The following is an 11,279-nucleotide window of genomic DNA, read 5'->3' as shown; positions in this document are numbered from 1 at the left end:
CTCTTTCGACTTCGTATGTATAATAATGTTCATCGTGGTAGAAAGATGCGTCGATTTAGCGCATGCGTGCTAAATTTGTACGTAGCTTTATGCGAAAACCGCGCGAAGTCGTCACGCTTTTCTTCACGCATGCCTGAACCGATCGATGCAGCCGCCGCGTTCGACTGCTGTCATCTTACTCATGTCGGTATGCTTCTCGTAACAGCTTTAGAATAAAAATTGACACATTATGCAATGCAGGACAAAATGACATCTATTGCAGACTAAAAAATTTCTTCGATATTTTTATAATGAAACTAATGAAATATTTTATAAATGAATGATGGGTTATTTTTTGATAATTAAAACTAATTAAAACTCCGATAAAATAATCGGATTTAATTATTAGCCAAAAAAAGGGTTAACTGTTTAATATAAAGTTAAAAAAAGATTCCAAGGATATTATTTAGAACTAAAACGCGAGGATTCTTTTTCCATAATCAGACATTATAGAAACGATTAATTTACAATTATTATTAAGAGAAAAAGGGATAAAACGAAAGTACATTTTTTTTTAAAATAAAATTGCATATTTTAAGAAGATGACATTCAGAAACAATCTGACTAACATCGGTTGACACCATAAAAGTTTCGGCAAAACCTGGCTTCTCGAGTACAAACTTGCAGGCGACACGGCAGACGCGAACGATAACGTCTGTTCTCGCGCGACGGCGGGAAAGTCACCGTCTAATCTCTTTAAAGGTCTGTCGGCTGTTTAAAGAAGACCGTAAAGAGAGTCGATATATGAAGAGCTCGGGCCGCGATTACGAGCTCGCGATCGCCGCCGAAAACTGTCTCGACATGGTCGAGTGGCTCTGGCTGGCTTGTCTGACTTCTGTTACCAGAACGGCTACCACGTTCCGGCTGATAACGCTGCAGACAAGTGGCACGTGTCGCCGACGCTTCGACCAAAATGGCAGACAATGATACACTTAGCAGGATCAACGTTCAAGATACAGACTAAACCAGAGACCAGGTTTCTGATAATACATTTTTAGAATGCACGCGCCGCCGTTTTCCCATTACCGTGACATCATATCTTTCATGTGTAAACATGTGAGCGTTTGATGTTAATGGATGTTGCTACATACTAAACATGCCCGAACGCTTATCTACATTTTCGACTATATTGATTTCGGGAGATATATATTTTTTTAATATTAAACGTAAATTGAATTTTTTTTAGAACAGTTTGAGGGTGGTCGCTTTATTCAAATATGCCGGACATAATATGCCACGATTTTGGAGAACTTTTCTCGATAATCGAAACAATCGTCATAATATAATCGGGTTATGTATAACATAAAAACGACATTCTAACCGGCAGCGCGTAGAAAGCAATATCGCTGTCCTTCGCGGAAATCGTGGCTGATCCTGAAATATTTAAGGGCACATTCGTTCCCGGTTTTTATGATGTCCATTCTTTTAAGTACTCGCGCGAGTGGCCGTAGCCCTTAAAATCCGTCTCCCGATCCTCCCCGATGGCCGAGGGTCCTCTTTTCTGATATCCGGCAAGGGTCTCCCGTGGGAACGTTTTCCACATATTTATACCCTCTTATCTAAACTTTAGATTTTTGGATTGGCCACGGCGATTTACGATTATCGTGTACCTCGTACGCGCCGCGATTTCCTAATCTCCGCTCTTTTCAAGGTTTTTCTCTTTTAAACCTTGCCCTTCCTTGCACCGTTCGTACGTTATGTATGTTAACTTTTCTCATTCGTACTTTGTATGTATGTTAAACTCTCTCTTTTTTTATTTTTATAAAAATATATAAGTGATCTCATACAATTCAGTATAATATTACTTGTACAGATTTTATGACCGAAATTAAAATCATATAGTTAAGAAACTCAAATATTATTAAAACTTAGATCCATTGTTAATCTAAGTTGTAATTAACTTTTTAAGAAAATTTAAAAATCCAGAGATCTTTTAATCTGAGTTTATGACTTAATCATTGCACAAACAAAGAATATATTGTTTTCTACAATGATTATAAGTAGATAAACAGCTCTCACTAAATAAAATATTACATTACGTCTATTTTGTCATAAGTACAACTTAGATTTCTATATCTCTATATCTTAATAAAAGTTTAATATAATATAATACTTTATAGAATTTATATTAATTTTATATAAGTTATATATAACACATAATTTAATAATAAATTTTCTTATTTCAATTTCAAAAGAGTTAAGTGTCGCGACCACACACACGCGAATCGGTAATCGAGGAATTCGCTTGGAACGCATCGTCGTTAGATGTTACGCGCACAAAGATATCTCAGAGATCGCATCATCTATCGAAACTGCAATCCTGAATTACCCTGAAGGCTTCACCTTCGGTTTTCGAAGCGTCGGTCGACATAGGCCTCGAGAGACAACGTGGGTGGTAACAATAGCTCTTTCTCGGGCGACCAGATTCTGGTGGCGCGACACGCATTGTACGACCGTGGTTTGAAGGTGATTGATCACCGTTGCCGATCGCACGCACACGCGTGCGTCCCAGTCGAGCGCTTCCACGCACACGGCCGCGCGCGTAAGAGCGAACGTGGCTGACAACGAATCGCTCGTCGTCGACGTTCAGATCTGGATTTTCGATGGGAGAAAACCGCGGGGGGTCCGTACCACTCGAAGGCCCCGATTCTGACTGATCGAGAAATAAAAGCGTAGCGACCAAGTGGGCCCTCGAATGGCGGACGCAGGATTCATCGGCACTAATAGAGATTAAATTTCGTTGCAATTTATAAAGTTCAATTTAGAGCAGTTCTCATATCGACCTTTATCGCGACAATTTCTCTTTTTAAAAGTGAAAACAAGTTTATGTTGCAGTAAATAAAAAAATTGTTCGAAAAATAAAAGTGAGATAATGTGTCTTGATCAAAGAAATAAAATCAATATATATATATAATATATTCAAGAATTTCTTTGCATTCATAAACAATGAGAATATTAGGAATTAAGATAAAGATATTAATCTTAGTGCTTATAAGATAATGAAAACTTTTTTTAATAAATATTAAATTTATACTTTTAGTTTCTTTAGCATTAAAATTTTATTTGTACACTGATTTTCTTGTTCCGTCTATATTACTTTCGTTACTATTACTTTTGTTAATTAGACTATATAAAAAGCTAATGTCTGAGACTGGCTAATATTTATTTGTAATAATCTTAAAAAGCTTTTTAAAAATACTGTAGGGGGAGACACTATTTTTTCCGTTACAATCTCATTTGTACGAAATAAGACGAAATGTAACTTTCAAGATATCTTAATCTGAGAAAAAAATATATTTAGAACGCGTGCCAGAGAAAACATTATCTGACGAAAAGCAGGGAACTTTAAGAGACGAGCTCAGAGTCTTACGGCCTTCATGATGCATCATGCGGCATGCGGCTCGATATAATATCACGTGTCCATCCTGAGGCCAGGTGTCTTTCATACCGCTCGATTTGTCTCGAAACGAGCAAACGTTGTAAAAAGGTAGCAGGCATAATGCGGCACTTCCGGAAAATGCGCACGTGTGCGATAACGGTTATATTAAATTTTCATTCTTACGAAACGCGAGTTGGCATTGTGACTTATAATATCCTGTCTATGATCATTACTTCCCCATTTACGACAGAGTTATACATTTATCATTATTATATACTTATTTTTTTTATTTATTATTCATTATTATCTCTCTGTATTATCGCGTTAGCGATTTTTATTCATGATTTAGAAATTTTCCCTTATATTTCTCTGTAATTAGCATAAACTTTTTCTATCTATAAAATAATATGCCATTTGTTTTTGTTACAATCAAAGAGAGGGAGAAAGAGAGAGTTTAAACATCATGAACTATTCTATTCAATAAGATAAATATGCAAAACGTACTTAAACGACAAAATTTATTTATTATTTAATTAAATTTATTTATTGTCATATACTGAAAATATATCAATTTCTATTAACATATAAATTCAATTTTATCATCTCTAACTCTGCCGAAACAGAAGTAAAAATTTATATTTTGCGATCGATGTCTTAGACAGTTCGAGCGATACTTTGCCGGGTAAGACCATTCGGATGTTAATTACAGTTTTTACACGGTGCAGGATGAATTATGAAAAGCGTATGAATAATTTTCTCGTTCGTGTGCGAAGCGTGAAATTTACGAGCAGTTTTAGTCGTTCGTTACAGCGCGATTGTAAGTGTAAAAGTAAGGCGATTTGGTTCGTTATCGGTCGGCAAAGAGATCTAAAGAGATCTTTTCTACGGTAACGTGTGTTCTCGCGAACGCGGCTCTGTTCACACAACAAATTTGCACGCAATTCTTCGCTCGCGTGCGTAAGAATAATTACAGTCGGATGTGGACCGTCGCACACGCACGCATTTTTGCATTTGTTCACGCAGGAACGTTCTGTAACGAGTGGATCTTGAGAAAAGTGTATACCGTGCAATTTTACTTCTTAACGATGTAATTTCTGAGTTTTGTAAGAAACCGCTCAAAGAAATCGCATTTTGTGTACATGTAACATATTTATCGGATATTTAAATTTTTGCAATTATAATGAAAGACTATGTCTATATATAATTTCTGCTTTACAAATTAATCTAAATAAATTTTAGTATTGTATAAGAATGCGAAGCATAAATAAAAAAAAAAGACTTGAATATTTTATTTCACATTTAGAAATATGTAATTTTGAGAAATGAAAGAAAATTCTCCAGTCTATTCGACGATTCGCGAAAATGTCTTTGGGGCACTTATCAAGTCATTAAACAATAAAATATGTAATATTGCAACACTTTTTAAAGATTTATAAAACGATTTCTTGGATCAAATTTTATATCTTAATATAAACTTTAATATATATGTGATTTCCTTTATAATCATATCTGAGTACGCTATAACTAGTGAAAATCTTTAGCTAATTTTTTTCTAGAGTATAATAACACGTCTGAGAATGGTTAAGCAGGCATTAAATCAATTACTACTACCACAGCACACCGATACTATCGCCGTGTGAAACGTTCTATTTACCGGCTTACAAAAAAAGAGCGAAATTTTTCCTGCGTACGAATCGATAAAGTCATAAAATCACTTGCAAGAAATTTATGGTCAACTTTATCACGATAATTGCATCTCGCTCTCGAATACATCCTCATCGGCTTACCTCCGGATTCTGTATTAATTAGGTAGCGCGACAGAATGGAATTACAGAGGGACCAGTGAATTCATTAAACCTTTATTAGTCGTTATAGAACCGGTACTCGCGCGCGCGCGGCCGTCGCCACTCTGGGAGAGAAAAGGGGAAAACAGAAAGCAAAAGAGACGGGGGAATAGTAGGAATATCGACAACTTCATTTGCAAAGATTAGCAAAACATTAATTTTAACTGTACGTCACGTTTCTCGAAAATTACGATTGTATTTTTATGAAAAAGATTTTTGTCGTTAACTTTATAAATCTGTGTAAAATATTTCCTTTTTAATATTTTAGCAAATATTTTTCAAAATAATACTCAAAATATGATACTTATGATAGCCTTTCCCATAATTTGCAATGTGATTGCCTCACATATAATATTAGTAATTTACATTCTACAATCAAATTACTTCGTTTTCATCTCCATGCGAAATTGATCATTATTGCTAATGTTGCAGATATCAACAATAATGATTTCATGCGGTAAAATTGCGTTGGGATAATTCGATTGCAAAATACGAATATTTAGCGACAATCTTATAAATTTGCGCAAAAACTAAAACTCGTTGAAAGTTTATTGCTACTTTGTTGCTCTATTTTCGCATGATTTATGGGCGGCGGACTGAAACTTTCGAATGCGAAAACGGTGGAGATGAAATGTCTTCAGAGAGAAATAAAAGAACAGGGTAGAAGATAAATTACGATTTGCTGGCAGCAGAAAATGCAATTGCGCGAATTGTATAAACATTTCTTCCTGTACTACTTTCGTATCTATTTTATAGATGAAGAGAGAGAGAGAGAGAGAGAGAGAGAGAGAGAGAGAGAGAGATTACTAATTTCTTACTGAAATATAAAATAGATGAAAATTTATCAGCGAAAAAATAAGAGATTCTTTAATATACATGTCAATTAAAAAAATTCGAAATAAGACGAATTTCTTTATAATTATTCATCAAATTACTTAAATTTCAAATCAATGATTATTATACAAATATCATGATTCATCAAGTTATTAAATCATATTTATATGGCCAGTAAAAAAACCACGAATTTACAAGAGTCGATGAGAGTTAGCCATTAATTTAATAGATTATAATATTATTAAATGCAAAACGATTTTTTATATTTAATTTATATTGAATCAATAAATTACTATAATAAATATTATAGTAAATAATGAAGGAAATATATAAATTATTATACATTATAAATTACATTACATATTAACCTGTTGAAAGATAAAAATTATGTACCTTAATATATATAACCACACACACATTCAATGAAAATTATATATTTATATAAAAATTGATTTCAAAACAAAGTAAAAACGTTAAAAATCAATATTGTAAAAAAATCAATATAAAGACATTTTTTATATAAATAATCTTTAAATATTGCAAACGAATTTATAGGCCGCAGTGTGTGCAGCCTACGTGTTTCGTTTCTCACACACGCAGTCGGGGTACCAGCAGGATATGCGGCCCTGAGGAAGGGAGCACCACGATTTCGTCGGGATGGCACGTATGCGGGACGTCGCGACGGGCGACTAGAAATCTACGCGAGAGTTCCGATGGTATCTCTTGCGCTCGGGCCGAGTTGAGAGGCACCCCCTCGTCGACTACGACACAGATCTCGCGCCATTACTCAGCCCAGCGAGCGGTGGTACGGCCAGCATCGGCATAAAGCAACATAAACAGCGGGTCCTCGCCGCGGTGCGAGAGCGCGGGACGAGCGCGGCCGCCCATCGCGCGCGAGACATCGCGTAAAAATGAGTTGTGTCAACGTGCCCGGGGGGCCCCTCGACGCGGCCCGCTCCACCAGGTGGCCCCGGCGGCTCGTTTTATTAGGTCGTTACGAGAGCTCGTCTGTTTTCGTGTAATAACTCTTGGATCCTATAGGACGCGCGCGAGGATCGAGAAGAATTCAAAGATCACGAGATCCTGTATTCGAACGAATGATGTTAATCTGGAAATCTCTGACGCGAGAAAAAAAAAGAGACGGATCCAGTATCTCGAAATTCAACGATTTCTATGCAGAAATTTTGGTATGTAAAAAAACCGCGATTTTTTTTTTTTTTTTACGAGATTACGATATTAAAACAAGTCCTGATTTCATTTAAAAGTTTCACACGCTTTTCATTTTAAAATATAGTGCTCAATATTAAATATTTAATCAGGTTATTTAAAAAAAAATACTGTTTTAAAATTTGAATTGTGCCACATTGCGAAATTACTTTGAGGAATGCAGGGACTAATTACCGCGCGGCTCGCTAATTAACGCGGAAACTTTTATTAGCGCGACGCGCGATTTTTCGAGCGCGAAGACGGGCGCGCTCGCTCGTCCCGATAGATCAATTACTGAAATTACATTGCATCTGGCCGCATTACAGCGCACGGTCCGACGTCCATACCTGTACCAATACCACCGCCGCTCGCGTAGACGCGGCTATCGATTCGAGATGATTAGCGATAATGTCAAGGGAGTCCGGAGGCACGTCCGCGACGGACTCCGTGACCGAGGCGCGCCTTCTGTATCGGCCGTTAACGTTGACTGTGGCCGCCAACGTGTAGCCGCCGATCTACGTAACTATGATTCCACCTAATTGAATTAACCACAGGGCGCAACGCGTCACGTTACACTGGCGAATCGCGATCGACCGCGAAAGAAGAGGAAAGAAGAGAACGTGGGGTTTTTTCTCGCGCGAGCGAGCGTCGAAGAGAAACGCGACACCGAGAACAGAGAGGAGATAGTGGCGGATTTCACAATAGGACGACGACCATCTCCGCGCGCGTCAAAAAATTTATAATTATGCGTGTGTTACAAAAATATATAATTAAAAAAAAAATTGTAAAGAAAAAAAATTATATAAAATTAAATTCTCCCTTGTAAAAATATTCTTATTTTTTTATTTGTTCACGTTTAATTGTGCGTTCGTGACTCTATTTTATATATTTGTATAAAAGTGAAGTGTATAAGAATATATATATTCTGTAATATTAAAAATAAATATATCTTGTATATATATATACAATAACACCGTCATTCATACGTTTTTCCATTTCTCCATTCTCTCTTTTTTCATTCAGTGGCGACTTGATTTATATTAATTTATATATATACATATAAAAAAATATATAATATAAATTATTATAAATTGCAAAAAATTATATATATATATTTTTCACATTTATAATAATTATAAATCAAATGTCAACATGACTATGGAACTGTTTGTCATTAAGTATTGAGTATTAAAATTTCGAAAAATTTGCATTATTAAATTCTTATCGTAAGGCTTCGCATTTATTGAAGCCGCCACTGAATGAGGAAGAAATGATGAGGAGGATGGAGAAATGGACGTGGAGGGCACGGAGAAACGGCCGTGTGGATGACGGTGGGCGATCCACGTCGGTGATATCCCATCAGACCGTCAAATGACCGCCTCCCGTGTTTCTGCGTCTCTACGGCCCTTGCATTTCCGCTCGCACGTGCCGGTTCGACGAGGGGATTCTCACAGCTCCGGTTCTTAGTCCGAGAGTACTCTCGAGTACTCCCTGTATCTCGCGCGGTTGTCATTACCATTGGCTAGGCGCCAATCACGATGAGAAAACACGCCCGCGCGCGATAAGAAAGGTCCGGTTAAACACGCGCGATTAAATGTCAATGATAAGAAAAATAAATTCGAATTTTATTTTGCTCAAAATACATAAAATAGTATTTCAAATAAAAAAATAGCGAGTCCTTAAAATATCTATGAAATTCTCTTAATGCGAGTGCTTATCGAAAATATATAATGCACAATTTAAGTTTCATTACAAATTTGAATCTTCGCGGGCCATTTCTTAACTTGTTGAATTTTATTACCTTCCTGAGCTACTCGAAAAGTCGATTTTTTTTAAAGCAATAATTCATTATTATTATATTGATGTTTCTGATATGCTGGTTTTGTATATTCCGCGTAAATATTCGCGGATTATATTCGATGATAAATCAAGTAAATAAAATCAATTTACTCACCAGCCGACGAAACGCCGTCATATTCTCGTCGGTTGCTCCGTCGTTTCGGAAACTCGTTCGCACGGATGTAAGTCCATTGACAAAGTGCTACCGATTACGATTTCGCGCATTAAATATCACGATAAAACGATCGCCCATCACTTTATACGGCATTCCCGACACTTATGACACGTACTACGCACTTGATCGAATAAATAACAACGGATTCACGTCCGCCACTCTCGATGTCCGCGATACGTATGAAGCAAGCTATGACCTGTGACGCAATTCAACAAATTGAAGTTGTACGACACGAACTTCGACGCGAACATACTCGACCATCTTGAAAATCAGGAAACGATGAATTATTAAATATCTAATATTCGAAAATAGCTTTTCAAAGTTCGAAAGCTCGAACGCGATGCGATTCGAACAAATAAATGGAATGATATCCGTCTTAATAAATAGAATGTTTAATGAATCCATAGATTCTCTTCTCTCTTTCTCCCTTCTTTCCCCCCCTCTCTGTCTCTCTCTCTCACGCGCGAAGCGGCGTATGTACACCGGTTGCAGACTATCGAGGATTGATTAATCGCGATCGACGTAATTAACACTCTACGATAATTGCCCGTCGCTCGATTCGACATTCGTTCGTATGGAATTCATTCTCGACGGAAAAACACGTGAAAAATGCGGACCGATTGTGCGCGATCTCGAGATTATGTAGCGCGAAGGACAAAGGTCGCGACGTAACTGCGTGAGTCAAAACAAAGCTGATTGAAGATTCATCGCGTAATATATAAAATATAATTAATTAATTGTCACGTATTTTAATGATTCGATCGTAATAATTACAATGAAAAATTAACTCGATTGCAACTTTAATTTGCTATCTATATACATGATATTCTAACCTAATACAAAATATTTTCAATTGCGATTAATGAGGATCTTTTTCATAAATAAATTGGAATTATTAATAAATACATTTAATCGGTTGCTCGATTTTATAATATTAAAGTGGAATATTTTTCGTATGAAATATAATACCCGAGTTAAATGTTTTTCGTAAAAGAATATTGAATGGTTATGATTCTATAATAATCATATTTTTGTAATTATAAAGAATGTAAGATTTCCATCGAATTTGTGACAAAACCATGTATATACCGGTTATGGATTAATCGAAGAATCGATTAAAGGCTGATCGTGATCGCACATTGATTAATATTTCAAGGCATAATCGTTTATCGCTCGGTTCGACACTCCGGACATCCGTTCGCACGTAGGACTCACTCTCGACTGACAAATGTGAACTGATCGAAGGTCGCGACATGACTACGTACATTAAATAAAACATAGCTGACGCGTACCGAAAACAATAACATTGACGGGGTAAAAACTTATACTCGATGCGACTCGCATGTATACATGTACGTAATAAAATACGAATGATTATCGCGTATTTTAATATGATTAATATTTTTTGATCGTGATTGTATAATTTTAAGTATTATTTCTATACGTTGTAATGCAACGTGTCTTATTTTAGTTCAAATATTTTCATAAATGCGATTATATTTTTTTAAAGATTTCATAAATTTAAGATAAAAAATTGGATGTGTGTTCAGTTTTATAGCTTCAAAGTAAAGCGTCTAATATTTTCTAAATGGAATATAATATAATTACAAATTATTTGTAAAGAAATATGCATAGAAGTATATTTATAATTATCATATAAAAATGCAGGATTTCTGTCATATAATTTCCATTCATAATCTATTCAAATTTTACCTTTTTATATCATATGTCCTGGGCATATCCTGCTATTTGATTTCATTACCATTTTATTGCTAAATATATGTATAATGAAAATGTATTAAAATTTAAATTATGATTGTTAATAAAACCTACTTATAAGTAAATCACATATTTTGTGAATTATAAACCCATCAATATTCAAAATATATTCTAGATAAATAATTATTATTTATCTGTAGGAATTATGATATTAACATATTTTCGAGAAGCTAAGAACATATAT

The sequence above is a fragment of the Formica exsecta genome, unplaced genomic scaffold (genome assembly GCF_003651465.1).
Source record: "Formica exsecta isolate Colony F162 unplaced genomic scaffold, ASM365146v1 scaffold72, whole genome shotgun sequence".
Lineage (NCBI taxonomy): Eukaryota > Metazoa > Arthropoda > Insecta > Hymenoptera > Formicidae > Formica > Formica exsecta.
Note: the sequence above shows the minus strand (reverse complement) of the source record.